This window comes from Lissotriton helveticus, chromosome 10 (assembly GCF_964261635.1).
Source record: "Lissotriton helveticus chromosome 10, aLisHel1.1, whole genome shotgun sequence".
NCBI lineage: Eukaryota > Metazoa > Chordata > Amphibia > Caudata > Salamandridae > Lissotriton > Lissotriton helveticus.
Window position 1 is genome coordinate 443,112,302 of NC_136071.1, and position 18,004 is coordinate 443,130,305.

The following is an 18,004-nucleotide window of genomic DNA, read 5'->3' on the forward strand; positions in this document are numbered from 1 at the left end:
CCGCACGGGTTGTCTTACCCACTGAGCTATCTTACTAGTTGAGATGTACCAATTAAGGTAGCTCAGTCGGTTATCTTGCACGTGGAGATATATTCATTAAGACAGCTCAGTGTGTTCATGTACATACTATGGAAATCTGCAGATAATCAGAAGGTCACGTGATGCATTTAGGTCAGTATAACCATTCATCCTTCGAAGGCCGGTCGCACCAGTAGGAGAGGTCAGAAAGAATAACATTTTCAAGTTTGAGGGCTACCTAACAGCAAGACTGTTGCAAGGGGGGCGTTTGAAAAAAAGACGTAAACATAAGGCAGCTATGTACATATGCGTGGCCTGTGGGAATTGGTGCTGGGAATGGGGCTCTCGTGGTCTTTTTTTCCATGGAAGATGCTTGAGACGGTGTTGCTTAGATTTTTACCCACTCCCCCACCAAGGTCATCTGTTAACACCGTACACGAGACCTGCACGACCCTTTTATACGCCATTGTAGTCTGATAGTTTACCACAACTGGTTTAAACTTGGGGGTTCATAACTACAAGGGCCACAATACACTAGGTTTTTAAATGACAGCCCAAGACTGGAGTGATATGACCCTGGCATGATTAGGTCGTATGATACCTCTGTAATGCCGCCCCTCCCCGTCGACCCGCTGGGCCGCTAGATCCTCAGCGTGTGCTCCTTCAAACCGGGCTTGGAACGCTGTCCCCCGCGGCAGTTGACCCCGGGGCAGAGGCGAGGCGAATGGTCAGTTTGCGGTTGCGAGGGACTCGGACATCGTGGAAACCTGAGAGGCGAGGCCTGAGGCCCGAAGCTGGAGTGAAGGTAACATCGCATCGCGCCCCGCCACCATCACGCACTTTCGACAGCTGACAAAGATGTCTCAATCTCACCGTGTGGGGAGGGGCGGGCACTCTGTGCCGAGTAACTATGAGGATGGTGGCGATGCCCTGGTGTGTTTTTCACACCCCTTAATGGCGAGCTGGGAAACCACTTATTTACAGTGGTTTTCAGCTCGTTTTCCCTGCCGTGGTGTGATATCGGCTCCCTGCTGGGTGAGTCCGTGTGATGGGAGCCGATCTCGTGTGTCACAGGGTGGCAGGCGCGCAACACCCATAGGACTCACCGGGCTTCAGCCCCCCCCCCCTGTCGTGTGTGGCAGCCCGGGATGAGACAGATCCCGGGCACACACAGAGCCGCACCCGAACGTTTCACAGGTCTTTAAAAGACCATTTGAATGTTAATTAGGCCTTGCAGTTGTTTCACCCCTTCTAAGAGCCCCTGCAGCTCCACTCTGCCCACTGAATAAAGGTTCAGCCCCCCCCCCCCGAAATTTTTTCTCAGCCCCCCCCCTAAATTTGGCTCTAAATTGAGGGCATCACTCCAAGGGCCATTGGTGACTCTCCTGAAATGATTACGCTTTTTTAGTAACAGAGTCTCCCTCAAACTGAGGGCATCTGATCCTTAGTGAGGCAGCATAGGTGTAATTGAGGGAGTCTTCAAAAACTGAGTGTGCCTTCCCCAAACTGAAGGTGTTACCAAGGTGGGGCCTCCCCCAAAATGTAGGTGCTTCCCCATAACTGGTGGTGTTGCATTCCAACTCTGCCAAACTGAGTCATTACTCCCAAATGAGTGTGCCTCTTAATTTGGAAGGCCTCACAAATTCGGAAAGTACCTGCTTAACACAAGTCACCCCCAAAGTGAAAGAATTTTCACCAAAGTGAAGACATCTGTCCCAGACTGCAGGTCTTCCTCCCAAGTGCAGAGCTTCTCATGCCAGACAGAGAATTTCCCCCATAGAGAGAGTCCTACATCCAACCAAGGCATTATCTTGCAAGATGACCAAGTTTACTGCCCAAAGGAAAGAGACTATCATGTAAAGTTGTGAATGTTGTACCCGAAAACCAAGAGGGCACCTAAAACTAAGTGAATTTCCCTAAAACCTGGGGCATCTTCACCAACTCACGGGCATCAATGCCAACAAAATGCAACAATCTTCTCAACTTGGGGGAGTCTTTTGCTGAAGGGAGAAAGTCTCTGTGCCCATACAGAACAAAGTACCCCAAACACATAAGTCCTTCAAATTGAGGGTGACTCCTTCTTTTACCAATGGGATTTCCACTAAATTGGAAGAGTCTTTTCCCAAACTGAAAAGGATTCCAAATGAACAAAGACTTCCTTCAAAACGAGTGCGTCTTCTTACACCAAAGGCGCCTGCCCAAAATGAAGGTATTGTCTTCTAGATTAGGAAGTCTTCCCAAAATAGGAGTACTTTTCCATCATGCCCAAAATGTCGATGTCTTCCCCAAATGTAGAACACTTCTCTCAACCCGATGAGCTCTTCCCTGTAGGCGAAGTTAATATTTCCCTAACTGAGGCGTCTTCCCTGAACTATGGACATATCATCCAACCAAAAGTGAGGGAATCTCCATTGCAACACAAGCATTGGAAAAGCCAATAGGGCTTGCTTTTTGTTAGGGATAGTGTTGGCTAATAGTTGGTGATTTTGTTTATGGTGCCCACCGCTCAGGAGGATACCTTTCCTGAACAGACTGCATTAGCAGAGTTAAGGTCTACCCCCAACAAAGAGTGTTCTGAAATTGAGTAGCAAGATGAAGCTTGTGTTATAAGTAGAACTTCCGGTTTTATGGTATTTAAAAAAAAAACTTTTCCATCTGTGTTTATACATATTTATATTTTACGAATTGTATCTGTATTTATCCGTATTTAATTGGGGTTGTGTGAAAAAAAGAAGCTGAAACTTGTATATTTCCATATTTATTTAACTGATAAATGTGCCCTCATTCTTAAATGCCTGAGAGGTTTCAATGATATGAAAACCCACAAATAATAAATCAATGCACTTATATGAAAACATACAAATGTTTATATCAACCGTGTGCACATCAAATTCTTTTTAAGCCTCTTTACTAAAAAAAAAAAAATGTTTTAACGCCCTTGCCTGTCAATCCGCATAGCTATTTGCTTGGCAACCACGAGTGACTGCATTTAGAATCACTCAAAAAACAACTGAATTTCCTTTTGTATCCACTTTTAAAAATAAACACAGACAGGAAAATAAATGGGTTTCTGTCTGTATTTATCTGTAAAAATCAGTAAAAATGGAAAACAGGAAGCCTTAGTTATAAGTGGTGTAAACTCTTATTACACAAGGCATAAACAGCGACATCTAGCATAAAGGATAATTTTGATAAAGGGCCAGTATTTTCATTGTATATTTAAGACTATGTGCATACATGTCCACTTTGTTAACAAGAACAGTTGTAAATCAAACGTTATTAGGACAGCAAAGTGAAATAAATGAATGTGCAAGGGCTACTGATAAATAGCACCGTGCCTTTATGGCTTAGGCATCCAAACAGCAAGCACTTCCTAAACCAAAACGTTATAAAACAGCATATAAAACATCACTGTCTGAGAAAGGTAAATACATCAAAGAGAACGCACTGGCTCTATCTAGCCTAACATTAATAAAACAAATTTCGAAGCGCATCCTGCATCGCAAAATGCGATGCAGGGTGCGCTACGAAATTCGTTGTATTTATTAAATTGTTTACTTACCTTCAATTATCCATACTCCGGGTTTTAGCACCCCCCACCCTGTCCCTCCCCCGCCCCACCATAACTCCCTCCACGGGCGTGGCTGTTGGTTTCCACAATCTTTTAAAAAGGTGACCAAAGGTTAACTTAGTTATGATTCCAGCTTCTGTGTACGATAGTCAGAGCTGTTAAACTGGTTCGCTTTCAAATACGGTAGACGCCGTTTCAACTTTTTTACAGTGCAGGGTCTCTTCAGGACCAAGGAATATGGGGACAATCTGATGGCGATTGTTCAGCCTTGTGAGACAGTGAAATAAGTGAGACACCGTTAAAGTGAGAAAGGAAAAGGGAATACTCACACAGAGACCCGGTCAGGTGCCCCGTATGAGAGATGAACTGGTGGTCTGACAAACTGTCTTAATCATAGGTTGCTCAATCGTGGTAGATGGCAGAAGTACATGACCCCCACTTAGTGTAGTAGTGATGGAGCAGATTCTTCAATTTAATTGAACCGGCTGCGGAATCAATCGTGCCACGGGGATAGTATTACTCTTTGGAATTAATCTGTCAATTTGAACTGCTCCGGTCGTCTGCCTGGTTACAATGACACTAAATTGGCAGGATTTCACTATCAGGACATGTAAAACACAGCAGCACATGTTCTACCTTTCATACACACTGCACCCTGCCCATGGGGGTACATTGGGCCTACCTTAGGGGTGCCTTACATTTAGTAAAAAGGAAGGTTTGGGCATGGCAAGTGGGTGCAATTGCTCGGTTGACATGGCAGTTTAAAACTGCACTCACAGACACTGCAATGGCAGGCATGAGACAAGTTTACAGGGCTACTCACGTGGGTGGCACAACCAGTACTGCAGGCCCACTAGTAGCATTTGGTTTACAGGCTTTGGGCACAAAAAAGTGTTCTTTACTAGGGACTTACCACTAAATCAAATATGCAGATCATAGATAACAAATCAGAATTACAATTTACACAGAGAGCATATGCACTTTAGCACTTATCAGCAGTGGTAAAGTTCTCAGAGCCTTAAAGTCAACAAAAACAGTTCAGAAAAATAGGAGGCAAAAGGGGATAAACCTGCAAAAAGGGCCAGTTCAGAAAATATACCAATTACTTGGGAGTAAAATGTCATGTGTGAATTGCAGTGTGCATTTATACAACCCATATACATGACAAACCTGTATGGGTACCTAGAACACCAATATGCTGTGGTTGGCTTGCAGTTTAGGAGCATTGCAACAACATATGGAAAGGAGAAGCGTCTTTGCCATGTGTAAAACAACTATTTTAATATATTAATATGTCACTCCTAAAGCGTACCTTGTTAGTTCATAGGCTGAATTTTAATGTATGAAAAGTTGCCCGCTACATATTGAAAGTAGTGAGCCCTCACAGTTACTTAGTATTCAAAAAATGTTTTCATAGGATAGCTTAATCTAGATTCTCCTTGAAAAGGAATAGATACTATTAAAATCCTTAATTTATATATTTTCTTGAAAATTCTAGCAAAATGATTCAAAGTTATTTCCCACTCCATTTTAAAAACCAAATTTCATGGTGAAGGATATTTTCGATACATTTAGAGGAAAAGTAACTTGAAAAGTTACTTTGTTCTGCCTCTGCACAAAATGGGTTAGAACCACTTTTGCCATTCATCTCACCTCCAGAGGCTCAATACACATTCCTGGCTGAAGTTATCCAGAGGGTAATGGTTTGGCCACAGGGCCCAGGAAGTGCGGGGTGTTTTCCACAACTGGTCACTTAACAGGAATTAGACATTGGGGAAGAGGCTGGAAAAGTTGGTAGCACAAAGTACATTACCCACACTACCTCTTTTGGACAGAAGATGCCCAAGGGGACTGACTGGACTCTTCCCAGCCATTCACAAAAATCTCTTAGACTTTGTAGCACCAGCCCAAGAGGGGGGGAACAGATCTTATCCCTGACATAGTAAGTAAGTAATATATTTATTGTACAGTTAGTTAAAACCTTTACCAAAACAACCATCTCTAATAAAACGGTAAAACTTCAATTTAAAAAGGCTAGTAGCCACAATTAAGAGCACAGTAAAAAAAAATTGCAAAGAGATCAAGTCCCCCAGCCTTGGTGAGCCACAGTCCAGATTCTTCATTTTTTTTTTAGAGCGGAGATTTAGCAGCAGTTCAGAAAGTAGGATAACCTCCCTGGTCTTAGAGTCTTAGCAGCAAAGTGAGGGAGACGATTGAGTGCAGGTTAAAGTGCGTAGTGCAGCAACAACTTTTTTGGATCAGTACAAAGTGGACGAGAATGACCTGGTGATGTTTTTCTTCAAGGCTTGGATGTGCAAGAGTGCTTAGTACTTAGTGTAATAAAGGTGCTGTCTGAGACTTTTGCTAAGCGGTTCAGCAGGCCAGATCCAACCCAGCTCCAGTGCCCTTTCTCAGGTAACCTGGTTGTATCTTTTTTAGTCTGAGTTCAGCAGCAGTTAAGAATTTTACCAGGCAACAGCTTAGTTGAATATCTTCACTAGAGAAACTTGCTAGCACCGCTTGCCTACAGGACCGTATTTGTTTCTTGTTGAAGAATGGTCTAAGTAGTGACCAGCGCTCCTGCATTAATTCCCTGCATATAGTTATGATGTGCACTATGTCCTCCTCTCCTTTCCCACAGAGACAACAAATTGCCGGTTTCGGCTTCGGAGGGCATAACCACGGGGGCAAGTGATATGCAGATGATAATATGCCTAACCGGAATCTCATGAACTTTTCTTTTGTGGTTTTAGAGAAATTAGATTGGAGGTAAGCTTGGGGGGGTCGCTTTACTGTAGGACTGTACAGTGAGCCAGCCGTGTGTGCGTTCTGACAAAGCAGCTTTGTCTTGTATGATAGATTAATTCTTGACAGCTTACCCTGATGATCCCCAAAGTTGCCGTAACCCCAGCTGGTCCAAAGCAGTGTCTAAGAAATGTCTAGCTGGGCAAGTCTCTGAGGCTTCTAGTTCCTTCCACAAGTAAGAGTTTAACGGTTCAGGCTGCCCTTTTTTGATTTTGTACCAGGTTTTAATTAAAGCTCCTTTGCGGACCTGCGGACCAGCTCTTGTCTTTGCATCCCAAATTCGAGCCTAATTTGTGCCAGAGATGTATATCCTGACTACCCGTACATCATTCTCAAGGCTCTTGCAATCGTGTCGTTTAGTGTTTCAGCATCTCTCCCTCTCATGGCTTTCCTTCCATAGGCGATTGATGGAATTAGTTTAGCCTGTGCCACCCTGGTCAGGGGGAGAAAACTTGGTCCAGCGGTCATATTTTTCAGATTTCTTAATGCTACTGCAGTCATTAATCCCCTCTTTTTTATTACCTCACATTGCGTTTTGTAGTTGCCTTTATTATCGAGGATGATCCCCAGGTATTTATAGTCTTGTACGATTACCAGTTTGGATTTTGCCAGGAACCAGTTGTGTTTAGTTTTTGTCTTCCGGAAGTTTACACACATGACTTGTTTTTTCTTGAATGATGCTTAGACTATTGGTCTCTGAGTATTGAATTGTGATATCGAGCAAGCGTTGTAGACCTATGGGTGTCCGGCTGATAAGCACCAGGTCGTCTGCATATAGAAGGTTGGATAACTGATGGCCTCCTAGCTTGGGGGCGTGTGAATTGCTTTCGTTGAGTTGGACTGAAAGCTCGGCCATAAAAAGATTGAAGAGTGTCGGGCAAGCACACAGCCTTGTTTTAATCCTGAGGTTGTGTTTATCTTTTTTCGTTAAATGGTCTCCTGCCCCCAGCTTTACTTGCACCCAGGAGTTACTATGCAAAACAATTAGTTGTTTTAGTAGCAATGATGCAATTATTTGTCTTTTTAATTTTTGCGACAATATATTTCTGTTTTTATGGTCAAAGGCCGAGCTATAATCGATGAAGCACAGGTACAAGGACTGTTTTAATACAAGTGCAGCATCTATTGTTAGTGAAAGGGCTGAAATATTGGTAGCAGTGCCCATGTTTTTTCAAAAACCGGTTTGGTTGCAAGGTATTGCTACGATTTCTGTGGCCCATGTCGTTAATTCTTGGAGAAGTACACCTGCATAATATTTGGCTTCATTGTCCAGACGAGCTACAAGCCGATAGCTCTTCGGATCACTCCTCTTGCCTTTTTTGTAAATGGGTGAAATAATCGAGCACCTCCATGATGATGATACTGTTGATGTTTGCAAAATTGTTTCGAAGATCTGTTTTAGAACTGAAGCCCAGAATTCATGGATCTTGTTTAAATAGTATGGGCTGGATCCTGTTTGGGCCAGGAGCTCCCTCACGCCTGCCTTTAAGGATTCTTTTACATATTTGTATATTCGTGATTGTAAAATCCTTCCCAGTATTGCGTTGAGGTTTAGATGGGGTGTTTGAGTTTCCCGGGTAGGCGAGATGTTAGTTGAGCAGGGTTGAATAGTCTGCTCTTTATTAAAATGTGATTTGAGGTAGGTTGTCCATGCTTCTTCTGTAACATGTGCGGGTTAGATAGAGCATTGATCTTCTGCCAGAATTGCGCGCTGTTGTTGTTTTTGATGTCGTGCAGTAGTCTGACCCAAAGAGACTCTTCAGCTTCTTTTTTAATTTGCCAAGTTAGTTTTTTGTGGGTGGCTTTTAGCTGCCTCTAATCATGTAATGCCGTGTGGTCTTTATTCAGCCTCCGTTGTGTATGATTTATCTGCACTTTTAGCTTTTTTAATTCGGCATTATTCCATGAATTGTGGCATAAACGTTGATTTTGAGTGTGAGCTGTTCTCCTGTTTTGAGAGTGTCCTTTTATGTCTCTGTAGCTGTTCTGTAGAGTTTTTATGAACGCCTCCCAGCTTCCTTCTAATGGGATCAGCTACTTGCGCTTCTTCAAGGAGTTGTTTTGCAAGGGAAAAGAGGCCTTCTGGGTCGTTTGTTCCACATTTCACTCTTTTCTCGTTATTGGTAAATTCTGGGCAGTGTGTATTTGCTGGGAGCAATATATTGAGGGCTCTTCTATCGTGATTTCCTGCGGCAGATGATCGCTGTAATCTGAAATTCCTATGCAAAAGTCCTTTACTTTTAAGAACATGCAGCTCAAGCAAAATGCGTAGTCGATTGTGGACCTAGCTACTGTGTTGTGAAATGTTGCTGTATGTGGGCAATCACTTGAAAATATGCCGTTTAATGCACGAAAGCCCAGTTGCTCAAAAAACGCTAGAAACTTTTGCGAAGTTTTTGTGGATCTTCCATTTGAGTTGTTATCTTGAAGTATTTCCTCCCATGCAAACGGATCCTCTTCTGAATAGTTGCCCTCAGCTCTATTATTGAGCATGTTTAGGTTACAGACCCCTGTGATGATCCAGCTATTTGCTTTCTCCTCCGTATTTATTTTCACCAGTGCTTCCTTCAATTGTTGATTACCTCTGGTTGTGTCGTTTGTTTGCAGATAGAGGTTTATGAGTATTATATACTCTTTTTTTGTCGTCCCCTGTAAGGTAATTCGGAGTGCTTGCATTGCGTTGGGTGGAGCTAGATTGTATGGCATTAGTTCTGCTGCGTAGATGCTCTTGATAGAGCTGTAAGCCACAAGGCCTCCCTTTTTGTGGCCAAATTTGTTGCTTTTTATTGCTGGTATGTAGAGCAAATTGAAACCATACAGTGCAGTTGGTACTTCACTCCATGTTTCTTGGAGCAAAATAATATCAACATTCTGTAGATAAGATTGCCGTTCCAGATTGGAGGTCTTCTCTCCCAGCCCATTGATATTCCAGGAACAGACTTTTAGGGAGTTTTTAGTTGCGGGTGTGTCAAGCTTGGGATGTCACGGTCTTTCAGGTTTGGTGTTTATTGTCCTGGATAACCAGCACCACTCTTGTATAGATCTGCTTCTGGTCGAGTGTTTCCTTTGTTCATTGAGTTCTCCGGTTTCTTTGTGCTCAAGGCTATTGCTGCGAGCCCCTCACAGTACTGAGAATAATTGTGTGCTTTGTTGTGAAGAACTAGGATATTGTTCTTCACACCTCTTTGAATTGGCCAATAAAGGGTCTGGATACCTTGGTTTTACGAAAGGCCGTAGTTTGATGCCCCAGGCATTGAGTGTAGTTTGTTCCTTTAAGACTCTCTTAGCTAGGAAAAAGGACTCCTGACTCCAAGAGGACCCACCTGACCACAGGGGCCCTAAATAGAGAAAAACCTGGTGCCTAGAAGGCTTCCATGTAGGCCCGAGGGCTGCAGGAGGGATTATAAAGCAGTTTACCAGCAGTTGGAGAAAATACATATTTTCCACTTGCCGAAGACCAGTACAGGATTCTGAAGCTTGCCCAGGGAGGGGGTTACCAAGTTGGGCAAGAAAACAAGATTAGGCCAGCTCAGACCTTTTTTGCCACACCCGGAACTGGTTCAGTAGGAAGTTGGTGTGAGGCTTTTCCACCTACTGTTTCCAACCCGACCTTCTACTGAATTTAGAGAAGTAAAAAAGTGACTAAGTTAGAAGGTAAAAACTTTGGGCCTCATTTACAACAATTGGACACAGGGCAGTGCTGCATGTCACTTTGCTGTTCTGCCCTGTGTCAAAAGAAAAGGGCAGGAATGTGCTGTATCTCTGAGATACCGTGCATTACTGTCCTCAACCATTGCACTGCAAACACAAGGAGATGATGGACGGAGCGCTGTAACTTTTCCGACATTCACCCACACTCACAGATCTGGGTTGAATCTATTATCATTGTTTAGCTCATTTCACCACCTCAGTTCAGACCCAGCTATATGCAAATCAGTCTTGACCCTGTGCCTCATGGAAACAGTCCAGCCCGAACTGCCAAGCCAGGTCTTCCCTCAACCAGAAGCAAGCATCCTGGGACCGGTTTCTGGGTAATACCCTTCATCATTCAGGCTAGCTTGAATCCAGTAGCAAACTGAGCAAGGGACCCACGTCTGGGCATACCCTGCAAATTTAGGGAGAACAAAGCAAACACAAGGAGATGATGGACGGAGCGCTGAAACTTTTCAGACACTCACCCCCAGTCACTGATCTGGGTTGAATCAATCATCATTCTTTAGCTCACTTTGCCACCTCAGTTCAGACCCAGCTATATGCAAATCAGTCTTGACCCTGTGCCTCATGGGAACAGTCCAGCCCGAACTTCCAAGCTAGGTCTTCCCTCAACCAGAAACAAGCATCCTGGGACCGGTTTCTGGGAAACACCCTTCAACAGCCAGGCTAGCTTGAATCCAGTGGCAAAGTGAGCAAGGGACCCACGTCTGGGCATACCCTGCCAACTTAAGGCGAACAAAGCAAACACAAGGAGATGATAGACGGAGCACTGAAACTTTTCAGACACTCACCCCTAGTCACAGATCTGGGTTGAATCCATCATCATTCTTTAGCTCACTTCGCCTCCTCAGTTCAGACCCAGCTATATGCAAATCAGTCTTGACCCTGTGCCTCATGGGAACAGTCCAGCCCGAACTATTCAGGGCCCCTGTGGTCAGGTGGCTCCTCTTGGAGTCAGGAGTACTTTTTCAATTTGGTCCTTGCACCAGCCAAACAGGAGGTCAGTCACCTGACCCTTGGAGAGTAGTTCCAGTTTCTGAGTGCTGTCAGGATCCAGCAGTGCTTTGCTTCTTCAACTGGAGTCTTCTCAGAATCAGAAATATTTTGAGGAGAGGTGGCGAAGTGTTAGTCTTATACTATGCACAAGCTACTGTATGGAGACTGTTCTCACTCAAGTGTGTCACCCTGGGCCCACCTTCTTTTGCACCAATTCATCTTAGCTTTCAGGTAAAAATTCCCAAAAGGCCTAAATCCAAAATGACGAACTCCTTCTTTCAACAGAATAGGTTCTGGCTCTTCCTAAACTAATCGCCTATTTAGATGAGGTCTCTTCCCTATGTCAGGGATAAGATCTGTTTCCCCTCCTCTTGGGCTGGTGCTACAAAGTCTAGGAGATTTTTGTGAATGGCTGAGGGCAGTCCAGTCAGTCCCATTGGGCATCTTCTAGCCAAAAGAGGTAGTGTGGTAAATGTACTTTGTGCTGCCAACTTTTCCAGCCTCTTCTCCAATGGCTAATTCTTGTTAAGAATTAGCCATTAGTGTGACCTACCAAATCTCCACAGTGTACCACCCCCAGACCAATGGGCTGGTGAAGTGCTTCCACAAGAACCTGAGGTGTACGATGATAGAAAACTGCTTCAAGAGGAAGTAAAATATTCTCTTGTAGTACCATGTCTGCACTTTTACTATTTACGTTTTCCTAAGGAGGGGCTGAGAGGGCAACCATAGAACATTTTATGTTGGATTATGTACTGGGTGTAGGAGAGTAGGATCTGCTTCCTATGGTTACCCCCACTTTTTGCTGTGTTTCACTTGTTTATCGACTTTAGTCTGGCTGTGGCCCTGCTAATCAGGACCACAGCCTAGCTGTTCTCTCTCTAAATTGACTACATGTACATTAGGTACACACCAGATTGGTTACTGGGTCACCCTTGTGAGCCCCTAGTATATAGTACCTTAGGTACCACGGGCATAGGTACTCCAGAAGCCTACTAGGGGCTGAAGCATGCATTTTGCCACCCCTGGGAAGCCTTCCAAAATGGCACCACAGGTCTACACTTGCAGCCTGGGTAAGATGGTGTAAGCACCCCTTACTTAGATATAGTATACCTATATATATCTATATATATAGACACATATAAACCTATGTCACTCCTATGGCAGGCCTTGACAATCCTGAAGGCAGAGTGCTTGGTTTTGTGTGAGAGGGTACCCTAGCATGAGCTCAGCCCCTCTGCAGCTTTCGGAAACCCTTCCTTATAGCTGTTCTATGATACAGCCTTTTACTCTTAAGTGCATTATAACCTTGCGGTAAATGCTAACTTTGGTTTGGCTGCATCAAAACATGTCATGTTTGGTGTCAAACACTTTGGAATCCTACATCCGCCCCCCGCCAGTTCTGGCAGCGGGAGTAGAATTCCACCCTTCTAGAGGGAGAAGACAACTACACACTGGTACATCCAGTAAATGATTAAAAGAGCCTCAGCATCAGAAAATGGATGCTGCTGCCACAGACACAAGTCTGACCTCCTGCTGCTGGATGAAACTCCGGCAGGGGAGGCCTGGACAATAGGTTTCCTGTCCAGGGAGGTGCCAGCACCTCCCCTGACAGGCTTTAGTGTATTGGGGCAGGGTGGGTTGCATTCAGTGAATGCTTTTCAGACACTGCCTTGGGCACAAAAGGTGTCCCATGCATTTCCCAGTTCAAACCGGTTGCTGGGGCACTCAGCCCCAGCTTTGGAGCGAAACTGGACAAAGGGAAAGGGGTGTAACCACCCCCTCCCCAGGTCCTCCCATAGGTGGGACCCTAGAGTTAGTCCAACACCTAAACTAAGTATAAGTATAGGAACCCAGTCCCTAGGACTTTAGATTACCCTGGACAAAACTCTGATACAGAAATCTTGGACCTTCGACATTCCATATCGACTGGAAGACAGAAGAAATCTCCCTTGGGGTCAAGGAGTGGCTCCCCTGTTCAAATAGGCACCAAAGAAGCATCTTGTCGGTCTGCATTTTCAAGGCTCCCGACTGATCCCGAAGAATCTGCGACACAGGACACAGACTTCCAGACATCTTCGAGGCTGACACAAGTCCCCAGCAGAGCTGAGATATGTAGATATCACGAGAGCCATGGGACCGGAAATCCTGGACATCCTGCAATTTTGCAACTGCACCTACTTCCCAAAGTTTCCCGAAGTTGTGCATTAGGCTATTTGTGGCCCTTGCCCAAGCACCTTTTGCACTGAAGCTTAGAGTCCTACACTCCACGAGTGTCCCGTGGGCCCGCTTCCTGCATTTCAGCTCGAGGCTCCTTTGCGATCCCTAGTTTGTCAACTGGTGGGTCCCCATGAAGGACAATCCTTTGTTTCTTGGGCGTTCCTGGTTGCTCCAGACGTGCCCTGACCCCCCCTCCAAAGGGTGAGTCCCTCAGACCTTGCTGGTCTGCACCAAAGCCAATCTTGTCATCTTGCATGGGTTGCTGTTGCCAAGGCTTGTTGGGTCCAATCCGGATACCGCGCTGCAGCACTCGACATCCTTCGTGGGACAGCTCGAATCCAGCTCCTGGTCATTGTTGTCGCCTCCTGGATCTCGTGGCTGAAGAGTCAAGCTTCACCTGCATCACTTGAAAGCACCCGACATCGTCTGGCATCTCCTTGTCGCCATCCTGGCCACTGGCTAGTGGCCCAGACCCTGTCCCCTCTGCTTTCAGGTTCTTCTGATCTCCGATCCACCCTTGGTCCATCCGGACACATTTCTCCTGGTCGCCTGCAGCATTTCTTTGCAGCTCTCCATAGGAATCGACGACAAAACCCAACACGAAAAGACATCTATGCACCCGGCTTCCCTGGGTGAGGTAACACGAGTACTTCGGTGCTCCCATGGGTCTTGACTCTCGAAGTGTCCAGTACTGAAGGGGTTCACTTGCATTCCACTCCTAAGTGTCCTTAAACTTTAAAACTGTAACTTAAACTTTCTCCATAGAAGTCAATGGTGATTCACGGCTGTGTTTAGACACTGCACGCGTCCCCCGTGGGTCTCCTGCGTCCCTACCTTGGGTGGTTCCTGGTTGCCTCAGCGGTTCTACAGGCCCTAGGCCTTGTCTTTGTTCTTACAACGGTACTTATTCCACTTTCTTAGTATATGGTTTGTGAGGCCCCTAGGGCAAAACGTATACTGTGCTAGATTACTGTGTGATATTTAAGTTCTTGTATTGTACTTTTGCCTCTAGCCTCATAAGGAGACCAGAGGGGTATGCTTTAGAATAAATACATATATTTTATATATATACCTGGTGTGGTGCTCTTTCATTTGATCATTCAAGAGATTATAGACTGGTAAAACACGCTTCTTTACATTCCTTCAAGACTTAGCCTGAAGGCTGCTCTCCACAGCTACCACTAGGATAGCTTTCTATAAAGGTTGTCTAAACCTACCATCAAAAAGGGTCATTTGGACTGGTGCAAGGTGCCCACTTGAATAGTGGACATCATATGCCAGGCCAACTTCTCACACTGGGCCTCCGTAAAAATTCAGTCTGGAACTTTACATCTTTAAACTTATTTGCCCATGTGTTCTAAAAGACCAACTGTGTGGCCTACACACTCTTGTCAAGAAGGTTTCAGATGCCAACTACATGGTTGACTTGAGTGCCTCTTCTGTGTAAATTAGCTGAAACTATACCTTCGGAGGGAGTACCAAGTTGTTATACTAACAGTCACCGAAGAGATCAAGAACAGCAGCAGTGAGGCCAGGATTTCTTACTACAAGTAGAAAAGAAAGTTGGCTCAGTGGCAAGGGTCAAAATTACCTCTCATCTGACACCTGCTCAGCAGGTTGAGTGTAAGGTAGTATTAGACCAGTTTGCCTACCTTTATTCACTCACCGCAGAGTTGACACCCTTTTTTGTCCATGAAATAGCTTTGCGGTATAGATAGGATGTGAAGGGCAGGACACACATGGAGTTGGATGACGAATGCATGTAGGAAGAGATTAGATCGTGTCAATTGGTAAGTCCTGTGATACCTGTTCATGCCAAGAGTCACAGAACTGCTCTTTTGCGTGGACTACCAGAGCCTAAACATCTTTAAAAAGACAGATGCAGATACTCCCGAGTTGACACGCCTGTGGACAGTTTTTGTCTGATCAGTAGGAATGTAACAGAACTTGTCCTTATGCCCAACAGGAACCTGGGTAACTCATACAATTGAAGGAAAGTCGGTCCTTGGGACTCATTTATTAAAACCTCTCGGAATGAATCTTGTATTATAGCAGTGCTGTTGCTAAGTGAACTCAATTAACACAAAAATTAATATGGTAAAAAAACGAATTTTGAGGGCAAGATTCTTCATTTGAGAGCGAAAGAGTGCCTTCGGTCTTTAATGCTAAAGAAGCCTGGGTATTCACTCAATACAAAACAAATAGCTCCAGTGGGAGCACTTTGTATTTACATGGCTTCACTTGATAATGCATACAGCAAAATAGAGTGAATCAAATTAGGGTGTGTCACAACAAGAACTGGATACCTATTTTTTTTATTATTTCAGAGGAAGTCAAATAGTCATATCATTGTTCATGCACAGCAAAAATACAATGACGAGGAAGGAGCCACAGACACAAAAATAGAGATTACAAATCAAGTTACAGAATATAAACAAGCGTTTATACAAACTGTACTAAAACTTTGTAGGTTTATACTATATTGAACATAAGGACAGATTAAAAACTTACAACGATATAAGATAGTACAGTGAAAAAGGTCAACATTTCCATCGATTCTGCAGTACTTTATGGGACCATCATCAGTACATATGTGAACTCATAAAATGTGTTTTTCAAGCTTCTTATAGCGAAGTATAAACAACATTTTGATATTTGTAGGTTAAAGACACCTGATTGCCAAACCGTACTTTCTTTTTATATATATTTTTATTGTTTTAAAATAACAAAACAAACATTCAGTTGAACACATAGAGATTTCATTTGAAATATATGAGAACATGAAATATATAAAAAGTCAGGGATGGAATGCTTGAATGAATCCTAGCCACTGGTAATTACTCAGGCTGCATCCGACTCCATCGTTATCTTGCACACCATCTGTGACGATGGGGACCCGGATGCGGGCCCCCCTGGCCTACCTAGTAATGTGTCCCCTTTTTCTTCCCAGCATACGGAGGCACGGAAAACCCCTGACGTCATCAGCGGCCGGCCGGAGGAGTCCGCGCTGCGACCCTGCACCTTTAACTGGGCGGCACCTGTCCTGGGACACACCCCCTGCAACACGGTAAAACCCGTCCCAGAAAGCACACAGGTGTGCGAGACACCCGGAGGAGGCGAAGGAGACTGGTGGCGAGATTGGAGCGGAAGCGAAGAGGAGTGGAGTACGAGAGAGGAGGAAGAACAGCGGAGGACGGAGGAAGAACAGCGGAGGACGGAGGAAGAACAGCGGAGGACGGAGGAAGAACAGCGGAGGACGGAGGAAGACTGGAGGAGGACGGAGGAAGAGGACAGGCGAGAGGAGGGGAGAGCAGCGGAAAAGTATCCTGAGGAGGAGCGGAGTGCAGCTGATCCGAGGGCGGAGACACCGAGGCCAGCGAAGGCGGGAGACAGAGACGGCGGCAACACCAACAAGCCGGGAGGCCAACGGGACAACTCACCGCCCAGCCACGCTTCCCGCGAAGTGTGGCTTGACCAGGTACGGTCAAGATTCAGCGGGTGGGCGGGCACTAGGCGGAACAAGTCGTCCTGAGCACACATACCCTACCTCATCCTAAGCACTTAAAGCCCCACCCTCACCGATACCCCACCACTGGCCAGGGGTAGTTGTGTGCACGTGTGCTTCCTCACCCCTTTTCCCCTGTACCAAGTCCGAGGTTGAGGACAGATTGCCTGACACTTGTTTTCATTTCATTTGCCGGTACCGAGACTCATCGAGACGGCGGAGAGACGGCCTACGACACCCAGGAGGCAGTGGGAACGGCGGTCCGGAGCGGGAGCCACCACGTCGGAGAAATCTGAAACCCCGCTCCCATTCTACAGAGTGCCTGTACAGAAACGGCGTTTGTGTACAAAAATAAAAGCATCCTTACCACGAGCCCCCGTGTCTGTCAACCTTTTCGATACACCAGTGGAACCCCCACACCATCCCACCTCAATTTGGACCCAGCCATATGCAAATCAGTCTTGACCTTGCTCTAGTGGGAACAGTCAAGCCTGAACTGCCAGGCAGGTGTTCCCAGAACTGGAACACAAGCGACACAGCACCGGTGTCGCTCATACACGAGGTATAGCTTGATTCCAGTAGCACAGAATGCATGGAATCCACATCTGGGCATACCCGTCCCACCAAAGACAATGCCAGTACTGATTATCATTCATTCACTCATTCACAAAGGAACTCTGAGAACCAAACATTGGACTGAATGAGAGCTTTCCAAAAACTACACGAAAATAAGGACGCAAAGAATCGACAATCTTGTCCAAGCTGAGGTGCTTGTTGTTGAATTAGTAGAGGGAACAAATTGCGGCATTTTTTAAAAGTGCCTTTTCTTATGTGAGTCAATGAGAGAAGACATCAGATGAAGCTCTTTCAGCGTTCTGTGTCCTGAGGAGAACCCTTAAAGAGACTGTTCAGGGTTCGAAACACGTCAACAGCCTTTCTTTTTGGTCAAATAAGTGTTCTACATATGCACTAACACTGTTGCTTGTAACTGATTGTTTTCAAGAAGTTTGCTTTCTAAGAATTCCCATTAGCTCAGTAGGGTCACTATTTGGCTATTGCCCCTGTTAAAGTAGGTACAAAATCCCTTAGGTAGGTAGGTACCAGGGATATTTATGATAATATTGTAGTTTAAACTGTGCAGAACTTGAGCTCAAAATTCTTTGTGTTGTGTTTTG

General features: G+C 45.1%; 1 protein-coding gene across 3 annotated transcripts in view; it reads left to right on the forward strand.

Moving 5' to 3' along the window:
* Nucleotides 1–699: 699 nt before the first annotated feature.
* LOC144785327 (E3 ubiquitin/ISG15 ligase TRIM25-like) overlaps nucleotides 700–18,004 on the forward strand; it is a 40,141-nt gene continuing 22,836 nt past the window's right edge. The window contains exons 1-2 of one of the 3 annotated variants that reach the window (XR_013601828.1): nucleotides 733–823; nucleotides 16,275–16,510. The gene's annotated coding sequence lies outside the window, so the exon portion shown is untranslated. Of the gene's footprint in view, nucleotides 824–6,465; nucleotides 6,570–16,274; nucleotides 16,511–18,004 lie in introns of those variants that run through there. The other 2 variants (XM_078664293.1, XM_078664294.1) reach the window with 2 other exon arrangements.